We start from the raw sequence: 12,488 nt of genomic DNA on the forward strand, positions 1-12,488 counted from the left end.
CGTGGTAGTGCTACCTCCGTACATTTCGCCACATTTACATAATACTTTTTTTTTACTCCTTAACTCGGCTGGGAGTAGGGAAGAGTTCATAATAAATAACTCATAGCGTAAGTTAACTAATATATTATTTACTTAATCTCTTACAGTCACATATTACAATAACTTAATTTAAAAATAATGGCTTTATCTTATCACATTATCCTTTAATCCCAACTTAAGCATTTGCTCGCGTCCTTAGACGTCATCCCGCTCGAACGAATTTCTCCTACTACTATCGTTTTTGATTTTATTTCTCCTGTTTGCTTCCTGTCGATTTCAACCTTGAAGAGCCAACAGCAGCGCTCGAAATGGAAAAGTTTACGAACCGGAGCGCTCGACGGTTTTCTAAAGATATTTACATAGTTATCAAATTTTATGTGTATTTCATAAAAAAATATGAGTGTTAGATTTTCTATTATATGGCATATCTAGCTCAGACGGTCAAATTATTTTTTTCCACGAGACGGAGCGATAACTTTACGGATTTCACGAACAGGAACGGCGCTCCGGTGCGCTCCGGTCCATTTCGAGCCCTGGCCAACAGGCTGACCGAACGCATCGTACGAGGTCTCTCATCCAATACGGATCGACCTGCATGTCACGTCGACCCATTTTAATATTAATACAATTATTTGTTGTTTTTCAATTTGTGTATGAGTCAGAGTATGGACCTAATAGGTTGAGCAAGTGGCTGACATCAATTTCTCGTAAAAACAAAATCCGTTAATACAAACCTCTACTCTGTGGAGGCCCATATGATTCTATTTGGATCGGACATGGTCGGAGAAACAATTAATACTACTTACTTAATATTATTATAAATACATACTGAATATTTTCATTATATTTGAATGGTAGCTAGGAGGAGGGTTACTTAATTATTCAAGACCAGCTGACTAATATACTGGAGGGCGATGATCCGGTCTTTTCGTACCATAGAGGGGCCGTTTGCTGAAAGCAGACAGTTCTGTCGGTATTAGTAGGTACTATATCATATTATAACCCACTGTAAATCTTGGCCGCATCCAGTGAACGTCTACAAGTTGTCCCTCTCAGTCTGTTATAATCCTGAAATCTTCATCCTTCTCCTTAGCCTCAGAAATTTTGTTTCTTTTTACGTACTCCAAACTAGTTTACGTCTCCTGAACCTCCCTTCCACATTTTGTGTATCGAAATGTCTCCTCATCTCTACGCACCCCCAGACTACACCCACTGTAGTATGTCAAAATCAGCCATTTTCCAAGAGAACCGAAACAAACTTTTTCAACCATGTTTATGTACTTGATTTAATGTGTAATGGCTCTACAATGTCCATTTTTTTGTAGAATTGAAAAAAAATATATCTTTCCAGTGGCATTAATATACTTAATGATTAAAAAGACAGTATTTTTTGTAAAAAAAAAATATTTTTGAGTTACTTCCTTGTTCTTCAAGGAAATTAAAATAAACTTTGGGCTCAACTGTCAAGATCAGTATTGTAACTCAGCAGTGGCGCACCCGGGGGGGGAGATAAGGGGCCCTGGCACCCCCCAAAAACATTGAAATTGATAGCCATTAAACTATACATTAGACAAATAAAAACACGGCAAAAAATGATTTGTAATTCTCCAGCACCTTTTTTAGAAAAAAATCTTAGATTTTAATTTCTAACACAAAAATTTAGATACACTAACGTCGGGTTTTTTTAGAAACCCAATCCCTAATGGAACTGTCAAAAAAATCTCGGTGTCCACCCGAATTCCGGAGTGGTGTAACTCAGTTACCTCAGAAGGACACTGGAGCAACTCAGTTACCTCCGTGTTCTGCTAGGGACTTGTTTTTTTTGCTATAAAGATATTATAAGAAAGACAATGGAGTATCTGAGTTACTGGAGTGTTCTTATCGATGTTTGACTTAATTTATTTAAAAGAACACTAAAGTTAGGCGTAGGTATATCTTATTAAATATTTTTTTACAGATACGCTAGTGTTCTCCTGAGATAGAGAAAAAATGTAATTCAACTGCATTCATAACTCAAAACAGCCAAATTCAGACTTACGCCAGTGTATTTCTGGGGGTGCGTCTTATGTGGCGTTGAGTGACTTGAGACTTCTATCCTGGACACATGGCTGACCCAACAAAATTACACTGTTTTTACGTGTACAAAGATGGTGGAGCTCCTCGCCATCATCATTGCTTGCTCGTGAGACACATCTCAATATCTTCTATTAAAAGATATCTAGCTTTTCATAATTATCAAAGGTATTGTTGACTCGCTAAACTGTTATGGAACGGCGAGATCATTTTGATATGAACAACTTTTATATTTAAACTGATTTTATCAGAAGCTAATTTATATATTTCACCCTCACAAAATAGAAGTAGAGAATATAATATACAGTCGAACTTGGTTATAACGAGGAAGATGGGACCGACTGAATATGCTCGTTATAAGCATTACTCGTAATATCGTTATATAACATTTTTCGCGCCACGTTCTATTTAAACATAGAACCTAAAAAATCTGAAAACCATCGTAAAAATCTCCGAAACAAGCAGGGCATTCATAAACTACAAAATAAGTTGCTTATTGTATGAGCTGCCGGCGCTGGTAGGTACCTACTGACTTCACAAAGCATGGATTTTTACATGCAATTTCAACTATATCTTATATAGGCGTGGATACTTTTTCAATGTTGGCGGCGAAATCACCAATTAGGTACATATACACTTAACTAGTGTTATAAACGTAATCCGATCCCGGCGGCATCCTTCCCGGTCGGATTTTATTGCTTAGGGCCGAAAATATTTTTAAGCGATCGACAGTTTTAAGAAAAATTTTGACGATTTTTGCTTGGTATACCCGATAAGTAGCACGTTATAAAAGGGAATAAATTTATGGAGAAAATACTAAACTAAAATGTCAACGAATGTTTCTTCATTACATCCGATATCTCGTTATTTCCGTGATCGTAATAACCGAGTTCGACTGTATAATAATAATAAAAAAAACATACAACATTTTAGGAGGGAAAATAAAATTTTGAATACAAAATACATAGCACGTCATCGAAAATGTCTACGTCTTTCGAAAGAGTGTTGACTAGTCTTGCACCCCTCGCTAATGGTGCCTGATAGGCTTGACACGAAGAAACGGTTCCGATCCAGAATGAATCATGTTTGCGATCACGCAGGTAATTGACAGCCGCATGTAAATTCAAATTCATTAGGACACAAGGATTGGAAACTATCCTTCGCGATAACAGGAAAAAGTTTTTCAAGAGCAGAAGAGACCTGCGAGATTCAGGAGAGTGAAAAGTAAGCATGCCTTGTAGAAAGGCAGTCGGAAAATAATCATTTGACGAATTATCGAAAAAAAAATGAAAATAGTAAGTTATATGTCTTAAAATAAAGACATCGAAGAAATTTCTTCTGGGCGCGTTCTAAAATAAGCTTATAGGAAACCTCTTAAGGACACCAGATAATCGACCCATACCCATTCAATAATGCTACGCGAGAGACGTAGACTGAAGTAAGACATTTGGATTATTGAATGATTTGGATTGTCGCATGATGAATCCTAGAAGCTGACTCGCACGTAGAGCTGTAGAAGTTATGTGCGAGTGCGTCGTGGATCCCAGGTTCGAATCCTGGGTCTGGCAAGAACACTCATTGTTTTTCATGTTGTGTATGAGTCAGAGTATGGACCTAATAGGTTGAGCAAGTGGATGAATCCATTTCTCGTAATATCAAAATAATATGTGAATACAAACCTCGGTGGAGGCCCTGATCCCTGAGGCCTATGATCATATTAGGATCGGACATGGTCGAAAGAAGAAAATAAGAAAGAAAAGTAAATGAAGAACCAAAAATTATCCCAAGATCTTTCGCTACAGATTGACGCGTTAATGTACTTTTTGACATACTATAATTATATCTGATCGGGGTTCTTGACCTAGAAAAAGTAATACAGAAACATTTGTCAGTATTAAATTCTAATTTAAGATATAAGTACACCTACGTACGTCTACTCAAAATATTATGTACATTAATAACAACCACCTCTACAAGGTCTACTCAAGGGTTAGATTAAATTGACATTTAAAATACTATACATACATATAAATCTTTGTATGCTTACCTGATTTCATTTAAACACATATTTATTTAAAAGTGATTTATTTACTAAGTATAGTAATACTTTTTATAGGTAGCTGTTTATTTGAAAAGATTTTTAGCAGTATTATTCTAAGCAAATTTATAATTATAATCCATCCAAAATAACTGACACAGAGATCGGCAACCCCAATATGCCAGGCGGCTCTCGTGGTGCAGTGGGTAAGGCGCTGGCCTTCCACCCGAGAGTTCTGGGTTCGATTCCCGGTCATGACAAAAACATTAATGCGTTTTTCTCAAAGCATGGGTGTTTGTGATTGTTTAAAATTACTAACAACCACCTTGTACGAAAAAGCAAGGACATGGTTATTAATAATTCTAAAAAAAAAAAGAAAAAACCCCAATATGCCGTCACTCGGATAGAGATCGAGAAGAAAATCACAAATATCTAATCCATACCAGTGACGTCCTGTTAATGTGGAGGCAGGTAATGCGTTGTGTAGGGGCGGTACATAACAAAGGGCGCCTACTTTCAAAACATTTAAGAGCAGCGGCGGGTTTCTTATAACAGTACCTCTAAGGCCTACCGCGCATGGACGATTACATAACCGACCGGGAGCATTCGGACAATCGTTGGTTTGCTCGCGCATGATCCAAATTATTACCGGCCAGTATGTTTGAGCGCGCATGGCGTGATATAGATCGGAGGCAATGCGCGCGCACTGAAGATATGCGTCCGCACCAAAAAATAGCGGACGCAATATAAGAAACGTCAAAATGGATTTTGTAGAGCTTATATTATATAATATATAGAGGTTTTGTATAGATTATCAAACTGTTTTAAAATTTGGATGTATATATTATTAATTTATGAAGAAAGAAACTGAAAAAATGGGATTGGTACGCGCATGCAAAGCCAATAGGTACGCATCGATGAACTGTCAAGTCAAATGTGGATCTCATAACGGTTCGATGTATGCGTGCGCTCCATACGACCGCGTCACTTGTGCGTGCATGTATGAGTGCACTCTCGGCCGGCCATGACTTGTCATGCGCGGGCTCTCATTTAAAAGCATTGCCAATGGGACCCCGGCCGGTTCGAATCGGTGTAAAATTTTGTGTCTGAACACAGATTTTCAATTCGGCCGCTCGCTCGATCGTCCATGCGCGGGGTTGCATTGCAATACGATGGTTACAACTCCTCGATTGTTGACCGTACGATAGTAAATCGTTCATGCGCGGTAGGCCTAAACCTGTCCGTGCTAGATCTCCGCATACCTAAAACCTCACTGTTTAAGAGTAGGTCTCGTGTAAATTCTCAGTAGATTACGCGTATAGCATTTTTGTCTGTTTAAGATAGTCAGTGACGTCCCGTGGAGGTAGACAGATTGGGGGGCGGCAGTCACTCGAATGGCGGTAAATCGACGAGAATCATTTGGTATTTATAGAAATAGCTACCTAAACTTAGTAATAATGAAAATATCTTTCCATTAAAAAAATTATTAGAGCTGTAATTTTTTGTCGGGTTCGCGATCTCTAGTTTACTTCCGTTGCCTTTCGACATCCTTAGTGACCAGAAACGATACGTGCAGATTTGCGAATAAATTACAGTTTGACTTATTAACCAGTGTGTATAGAAGTTGTGTTGACCGTCGAAACTAAAGATGCACCCCCCTCTTACAGAGCGTCCAACCTACTGCTACTGATCCACGATTTTAGTCTGTATCGAAGAATCGCGCCGTCATTATATCGATTTAATAATGACTAAACCTTTGCAATCTCAGACTAAAAATATCACTACAAATCGTCGCTGTAGGATTGGTTTCCCGAATAGACCAAATGTTCAGGAGACGAAAAACAAATTTCATAATCTTATATTTAAATACATGGAGATATTTAAATTAATATTTTTACAGCACATGAATGATATATTTATTACCATTACAAAGCAATTTAAAGAAAGGGATGGTTCTAGTCCAATTAGATACAAAAAAACATTCTCCATTAAAAGGTCGATTTTGACAAAAACGGATATTCGGGAAACCAATCATATAGCGACGAAATGTTGCCTAGTTTTGTGAAGAAGAACAGCGACACGAATCGCCCTTAATTCCTCAAGATAAAGCAAAATGATGACATGTAAGAAGCCACTTACCAACGTCAAAAAATCCCCATTTTTACATATTTTTTAATTAATTTTTGTTAGTAATGTATCCCATACATTTCTTAGATATTGGAGTCATGAATGGATGATAAAAATACTGTATAAAAAATGGGGCAGCATTTTGTATAGTGACGTTACTGAAGATAGTCCAAATAAATAATAAAATAGGTACGAGTAAGTAGGTGGGTACCAGGGAACTCAGAAATAATGGGAACTGAAATACACAACGGGTAAGGCTATAGCAGGTAACCGACTCGAGTAAGAATGAATCCGGGTTAAACTTGTCGTGTGTAGAATACGTTTAACGTCCAATACTGAAACTGCTCTCGGCTTATGCATTTACGCTCGTTTAATGTTGGTGTATTACACACACTATTGCACGTGCATAATGCGTGCTTCATTTTCGTAGGACACTCACATATTCAAAAGCCTGCTTCACCATGCGGCGTATTGAATATAGCCTATTGGTATTCTATTTATTATCTGTTCTGTGGTGGGTACCTAACAAATCTGCAGACAATTTGCATCTAAACATAAAAGAAGGAAGGCATTCTGTTACTACGATTTTTAATCTATCATATTCGTACTAGACATGGTTCCGTGGGTAAGGCTCTGCCTTTCATCCAGGGCCTCCGGGTTCGACTACCAATGAGTTCACAATATATCCATATTTTTTTTTAGCCTGGGTGTTTGTGATTGTTCCACTTCCATTACTACACTACTTGTCATTAAGCCCCATGCACTTTTATAGTGCTAAAAAGAATATTGTATTGTCAAAACTGAGTTATTCCATTCAGAGGCACCGCATCATCCATATGCAGAAAGCTTACAGGAGGCGGGGTGTCGAGGTGTGGAATTTTCGAAGGGCATTGACAATTTTAGTACCCCATCCATACTTATTGGTTTCGACAGTATTAGATCTCTCAGTATTTTGTCTGAGTGGTTGCGTCGCTCGTAATCGCTTTGTGTCTTATGTATAATGTGTATATTCCACTTACGTGAGTTGAGTTTTGATGGATGTTGTTTTATAAATTCTTAAAATGGGGTCTACTTAGCTAAAGTATACATTTTATAACTTTGCACTTCTTTTTCTCTTTTTACTACACTGTTATGCCTCTTTACCTGATCCTGGTTACCTCGCATCAAATTTGATCAAATGAAATTCACTTGTATTAATATAATATTATGTAGTAACAAATAAATATATAATATAATACAGTCGAACTTGGGTATTACGAGGAAGATGGGATCGACTGAATTCGCTCGTTATAAGTATAACTCGTCATATCAGAGAATTGGTATTTTTAAATGAGCGGTCACATAACACAAAAAATCAAACATATAAAATCTGAAAACCATCAAAAAAATCCCCGAAACAAGCATGGCATTCATAAACTACAAAGAAGTTGCTTATTGTAATGAACGCTGGTAGGTACCTACGGAATTCACAAACCTTGGATTCTTCAACCATTTGCGTGGATACTTTTTCATTATTGTCGGCGAAAACACCAATCAGGTAGGTACTTAGACACTTAACTAGTGTCATAAACGTAATCCGACCCCGGTGGCATCCTGTCCGATCGGATTTTATTGCTTAGGGTCGAAATGTTTTTAAACGATCGAAACATTAACAGTATTTTAGCTCGTAATATCCGATAAGTTGCTCGTTATAACAGTGAATAGGGATAAATTCATTAACCAAAATGTCAACGAATGCTTCCTCATTACATCCGAGATCGTAATAACCGAGTTCGACTGCATGTAAAAAATATATTAACTACATCATTTTCATCCTAGAGCCGAATTGCAAAGTTATGAAACGTATTATACTGTAGGTAATTCTATATACATTTTATGATAATTCTCTTTATTTTCCTTGTGCTATTTTCGTTAAATATGTTTAATACTGGAACATAATACGTTATTATTTTTCCCCATATCATGCTGTGGATGTATTGAATGTAAGCAGAGTTTACAATATTATTAAAAATAAATTAATTTCATTTTGAATATGGACGTCAGGACCAAAGGGAGACTAATATGCCACTTTTAGACGTTGTTTCTCCGCAACATGGAAACATGAAAGCGGGAAACATTTGTAAATTTGTAATTGGGGAATTACCGACGACGAGGCCCGTTAAATAGAAAGTCTGGTAAGAGTGTAAATCAGTGGGATGGACTATACGCTAAACAACTTGAAAACGGACCTGCGCAGAAGCACACTTACTTTCGTGCACATAGTGTGTAAACGCTGCGTATGTGTGTGAAAAGTCTGTTTTACAATATACAAGTGGTGGGAAAACCGCGGCTCGCGAGCGACATGCAGCTCTTTGGCCCCTTGAGTGTGGCTCTGCCATATTTGACATGGCTACAAAGAAGAAGCAAAGAAAATCGGATAACGAAAATAAAGGGCCTACCGACCTGTATTATTTGTCGAATAACATGAAATTGGCGCATAACAAGAAGTCAAATTTTTAGGGACACTTTACAACTAAACACACGTCATTTAGCACAAAATATCTTATCGGTGATGCAAGAAAGAAAGCAGTTGAGGAACTTTAGAAGAGTTAAGAAAAATCAAGTTCTGTATTTAATTACTGAATACAATTTTCCAACAAAGTTAATATTTCATGTTTTGTGGTTAGTAAATGGATTTCTAAGAGAGGAAATCAAGAGTAAATTGAGAAGTCGTCTTATTGATGAGAACCTGGAATCATCAATAAGACTTAAAATTAAAAACATCAACTACAAACCTGACGTATCCATACTTTCCAAGGAGTTGCAAGGCCATAATTCACATTATGTGTTTGTCAGTCATTGTCATGATTTAATTTTATGGATACCTTACATACAATTAAATTTTTATCAATAAATAAGATCATTTTTAAGTATGCTATCAAGTTTTATTCAGTGTACCAATCGTTTAATTAAGACTTAAATCATTAACTAAAGTTTATTAAGTTAATAAACAGTGTACCTACAAAGTTATATAATTTTAGTTTAAGAAATTTGGCTCTCAAAAGAAATCTGAATCGTTGAATTGTTGATATTTGGCTCTGTTGACTAATGAGTTTGCCGACCACTGCTCTATACAATAGTATATTTACAGCTTACAGTGAATACCACATCTCGATCGGGGGATAACAAAATACCTTAGCAAAGACAAGCACGAGATATTATTGTATTTAATGTGACCGAATATTTAAAAGTGATGAAAAAAACAGTACAATTATAATTATAGGTACTTATATAAATATTTTTATAGAAAATGATTTTCACAGTATGCGTTTTATAACAACTTTACTAAAAATACCAATTAAAAGACATTATTTGAAAATTATAAAAAAATGTGATTGGGTCATCGATATATTTAATATGTATACTGTTCACTTCTTATTAAATCATAATTTGTGTTCTCCTAATTATTTAATTAATACATACCTACAGCAATATAATCAGTTAATGTGGATTTAATGATTAATTTCCTTCCAAACTCAATAATTACCCAGTATTAATTAACCTTACTATTATAATAGGTACTAATAATTAAGAGGTGAAATTATTTAAATTTATTTTTCTATTGTTAATTATCGAATAATAATAATTGGGCTTCTAAGCGAATTGCTGAGAATAGAATTATTGATGTAAATTAAAAATCTAACTTTGCCGGATTGGTTTTCTCAAAAAAATCTTCTACACGCGACTAAAGTGGCTTTTTGTTATCGCCGAAATCTTGTTGCGGACAGTAGTTTAATTATTTATTTATATTGAAAGTAAATTTGACGATTTTCTACGTGTAATATGGGCTGTTTCCTTATGAGACGCTCGTGTACTAGCCGACAATAGCCGAACACAACCGAACATCAAAAGGTTCAGTTTTATGTTGTCGGACTATAGCTGCAGACTGCATAGAGAATCAAATATCCAATTCTCTTATTCGCCCATATTATATTAATGTTTTCACGCCTACTACAAGCAGTAATATAATATTTCCACGAACACCTGGTTAGGGATTGCAATACCGAATGAAGTTATCAATACCCGTATTGTTTATTGAATACCGGTATTCGTCAAAACATATTATAGTAATAAAAAGAAGTAAGGTTCAAGAAAATCTCTCTCAAATTCAACATTAAAATTTGTTGGATGTGCTATCAACGTTGAATCAATAGTAAGTTATAGAATAATTGGAAATATTTGCGACGAATGTTTTCTTTTTCGAAATACGTTAATTCATCGCGACAATTCTAGGGATTTTGTTTTATTGTCATTTAACTTTTGTTGGTTTCAGTCCAATACATTTAGTAACAGCATTAATCTTATATACTAAATTTAATATGTATAGTAAGTAAGTAATGAAAAATAACATTCAATTTATTTACAAAAAAATATAAACGTTTATGCTTTAATACCGGTATTTTGGTATCGATAAATAATTGAATATTGGTTTTTAAATACCGGAATTGCAATCCATACCCCTGGCGAGACGAAAAGGTTGCCTACCCCTGTACTATCACGATTATAATTGCTCATCACAATAAAGATGTTATTGATGAAGCCGTTTCATTAAATATAATAAATCATAATATATATATATATAAGTAATTTACTTTGTAGGTTCATTGGATAGATATTTCAAATATCACTTAAATCACATTTTTCTATAAATACAGCTTTTTAAATAGTTATGATCATAACCAGTTTGATAAGTTGCGATTAAACATCGATGCGATTTGTTTTTCTTTTAATATTTAATTGTTCAACGCCAAGTAACATTTTTCTTACACATTCAAAGTACTTAATTCATTCGAATGGTAAGTTAACATAAAAAATATGACATATTTATGTGGCTATAAATATTTAAAATATTTTTTCATATAAAACCTTCGAATAATTGTGTAGGTCTGTTTAGTGTCTAGTTAGTTTAGTAACTTTTCTGGGTTAGTAAATAATATTATTATAATGAATGTCACTCAATCAAATCCAAATTGTTGCACACAAACAATGTGTCGGTCCAGAAGTTGGCGAAGGCAACACCATTTTCCTCGGCTTGTATGTAGGATCTCGTCGAAATTGCAGCTTACTGGGCAAGCTTTGCATGAAAATATGTGCTCCAGGCTTTTCTTTTCACTGTACTCGCAGGTTTGGTCATCGGAGAACCCCCACTTCACCATGTTGTCTCGGGTGAGCCCTACCATAGTTCTCAGTTCTCATGGTTCTCAGCCCGAGACTGGCTCTGGGTGGGAGATGCTCCCTTAGCTTTACCTAATCTTCGAGATTCTCAGAGACTAGGTTCGTCTCCCATGCTAAAATTAGCTAGGTACTACCTACCTACCATCATTTCTCCGAAGGCGAAAGTTGCTGTAAAGATTAAGTGAGATTAAAAATAGCAATAGCATAGCCCATCTGCATATAGTAAAAAGACAGTCATTGAATTAATTATTACATTGTCTGAAATTTAAGTTACTAGTAAATTGACGTTATTGAACATTTTCAATCTGACGGAAAATATATTATATGTTTGTTTTATGTCTATATTTTGCAAATGTAGACATATACAATATAGACATAAAACAAACATATAATATATTTTCCGTCAGATTGAAAATGTTCAATAACGTCAATTTACTAGTAACTTAAATTTCAGACAATGTAATAATTAATTCAATGACTGTCTTTTTACTATATGCAGATGGGCTATGCTATTGCTATTTTTAATTAACCTAACCTAACCTAACCTAACCTAACCTAACATATGTGGTAAGGTAAATAAGGTATTATTATAAGGTAAATAAGGTAGGTAAATAAGGTATTATTTATAATGTAAAGAAATTTTACTACATACCTAATTTATTTGTACCTACATACATAATTCTGAAAACACTGTAGAGAAAATATAGACAATAGAAATAAACGAAAAAATTAAGACACCCGGCAGGAATCGAAACTGCGTCTCTTGGGTATCGCGCCCTGTGCATTACCACTATGTTAAGACTGCCATGCTTAATTGTGACAAATTTTAACTTTTTGCCTTTTTAATACCTGCTCATAAGCGCTCTCCAAATTGAGTTACGGTAGGCGATCGGTTTTTGTACTCTAAATTATAAAGTATTTATTACTTTAATTACTAACCGACGTCACGGATCACTACAATATTTTCTGTTGTAACTTGCGAATAATTTTAATTAAC

At 35.3% G+C, this 12,488-nt stretch overlaps 1 protein-coding gene across 1 annotated transcript in view; it reads left to right on the forward strand.

The window, feature by feature from the left end:
* LOC147066824 (polyprenol dehydrogenase-like) overlaps positions 1–12,488 on the forward strand; it is a 656,880-nt gene that overhangs the window by 594,222 nt on the left and 50,170 nt on the right. The window lies entirely within an intron of this gene.

Source organism: Rhyacophila brunnea, unplaced genomic scaffold (assembly GCF_057557595.1).
Source record: "Rhyacophila brunnea isolate RB1 unplaced genomic scaffold, BYU_Rbru_1.0 scaffold_4, whole genome shotgun sequence".
Lineage (NCBI taxonomy): Eukaryota > Metazoa > Arthropoda > Insecta > Trichoptera > Rhyacophilidae > Rhyacophila > Rhyacophila brunnea.